The sequence below is a fragment of the Rhinopithecus bieti genome, unplaced genomic scaffold (genome assembly GCF_001698545.2).
Source record: "Rhinopithecus bieti isolate Rb0 unplaced genomic scaffold, ASM169854v2 scaffold_10015, whole genome shotgun sequence".
NCBI classification, from domain to species: Eukaryota; Metazoa; Chordata; class Mammalia; order Primates; family Cercopithecidae; genus Rhinopithecus; species Rhinopithecus bieti.
Window position 1 is genome coordinate 1,120,192 of NW_016806417.1, and position 2,255 is coordinate 1,122,446.

Here is a 2,255-nt window from a genome sequence, read left to right on the forward strand (position 1 = left end):
ACAATTGGAAAACTGGTTATTTTACCAAGGCTTTGACTGGAATGGTATGCTTTCCTTTAAGGAATCAAACTTCACTTATGAAGGCAATAAAGCCCTTGGAAAACCAGCCTCATGTTTTGTGTACACAGTCCCTGTACATGGTTTCTGATCTGTGGTAAGTAAATAATGTCACTTTCTGACAGGCTGGGAACCCCAAGTTATCTTGGAACCTCTAAAGGAGAGGAATTCACCCAACTCATAGGTATTTGATGGTACAAATCCATGGCTGGGCTTGGCTTTAAGAAGGTCTTATCTCATCTCTGGAACAAAGTTCCATCAAAGCCAATTTAAAAGGCCTATGTAACAAATAATTATTCTTTCTGTACTATATGCAAACAATTAATCCAAGTATAATAAAGCAAACCAGTCCTACCATGATTTATCTTTTAATAAAATGGGAAATTGGAGAGAGAAAATTGTGTTTCAAAACTGTAGCACACCTGTTGTTAAATTCTAGTCTTGACTAATGTTTTTTAATTTTTATTATTTTTTACAGTTTAAATTCAATTCTAATTTTTCTGGCTCCAAGTTTCCAAAGTAAGCTGTGTCCTGAAGTCCTATGAACTGAAAACTAGACATTTCAGCAGGCGCTGCCTCTAAACCCCCCAACCAGCACAGGAGGAAATCTCTTCACTGCTGGCACTGACAACTAATAACTGAGGGTGCCTGGAATCTTTCACCTCCATGTCTAGTAAGTCCATGGAACCCAGGGATCATGGCCATTTCATAGACAACTACCCGACAACATCTACAGATGGTGTTACTCCTACAGTCAATCTGAGACCAGAAAACTCTCCATCCCCTCATCAGCAGGAAGTAGCTAGAAAGAACACACCACTCCTCGTCCTTTTTATAACTACGGGGTCTGGATTGACAGAGCAGGAGCATCACCATCTTGGACAAGCACTGCCATTTTAAGTTCACTTCGATAAAAAACTGCCTAAATCCAAAGGGCATCAGCCTAATGGCTAAGGTCAGCATGACCATAAACCACAAATAACATCTTTGACCAGAAATATTCCAAACCCCTCCCTGACCAGATACATGCCAGCCCCGAGATAACTTGCCCACTGGCCAGAGAGATGTCAGCCCCAAGATAACCTCCCCTTCAACCAGAGACATTCCAGTGCTTCAATAAACTTCTCCCGCATTCAGAAACATTCTGAGCCTGTGATAAGCTGTCTCACCCTGAACCCTTAAATAACCTTAGTCTATAAGAGAAAGTGCACCCAACCAAAATCAGCCAGAAGCTCCTCTCACGTTTATCTCCAAAATAAACCTGTCTTTGACTGTTGAACTGTTTTTTGTGCTTCTTTCCTCTTTTTAACTCTTACAGTACAGGCATTTTAGAAGACAGTTTGGTGGTTTCTTACAAAACTAAGCTCACCTTTAACATACGATCTATCAGTTGTGCTCTTTGGTATTTACCCAGAGAGTTGAAAATTTATGCCCTGCCAAGTGCAGTGCCTCACATCTGTAATCCCAGCACTGTGGGAGGATTAATAGATTGCCTGAGCTTAGGAGTTCAAGACAAGCATGGGCAACATGGTGAAACCCCATTTCTACAAAAAATACAAAAATTAGCCAGGTGTGGTAGTACATACCTGTAGTTCCAGCTACTTGGGAGGCTGTGTTGGGAGGATCACTTGAGCCTGGAAGGTGAGGCTGCAGTGAGCCAAGATGGCACCACTGCACTCCAGCCTGGGCAACAGAGCAAGACCCTGTCTCAAACAAAACAAAACAAAACAAAACGTATGTTCACACATAAAATTGCACATTGATGTTTATAGTAGTTTTGTTAGTAACTGTCAAAACTTGGAAGCAACCAAGATGTCCTTCAGTAGGTGAGTGGATACATAAACTGGTACATCCAAATAATGGGATATTACTCAATGTGAAACAGAAATGAGCTCTCAAGCCATGAAAAAGACATGGAGGTGCCTTAAGTGCATACTACTAAGTGAAAAGCAGTCTGAAAAGGCTACATATTTCATGATTCCCATTACATTACTTTCTTAAAAATGGCAAAATTATAGAGATGGGGAAAAATCAGTAGTTGCTGAAGGCTGGGGAGAGAGGAATGAATAGGAAGAGCATGAGGGATTTTTTGGCAGTGAAACTATTATTTATGATACTATAGTAGTGAATACATTCAATTTCCTGAGCATTTGTCCTGAGGACTAAGCTCTGATATTTTTTTATCTTGCCCAAATTCC

At 40.6% G+C, this 2,255-nt stretch overlaps 1 protein-coding gene across 1 annotated transcript in view; it reads right to left on the bottom strand.

Moving 5' to 3' along the window:
- Nucleotides 1–1,673, bottom strand: part of ITPRID1 (ITPR interacting domain containing 1) — a 109,803-nt gene extending 108,130 nt beyond the window's left edge. Inside the window, exon 1 of the mRNA XM_017876426.1 lies at nucleotides 1,644–1,673. The gene's annotated coding sequence lies outside the window, so the exon portion shown is untranslated. The remainder of the gene's footprint in view (nucleotides 1–1,643) is intronic.
- Between the last annotated feature and the right edge of the window lie 582 nt (nucleotides 1,674–2,255).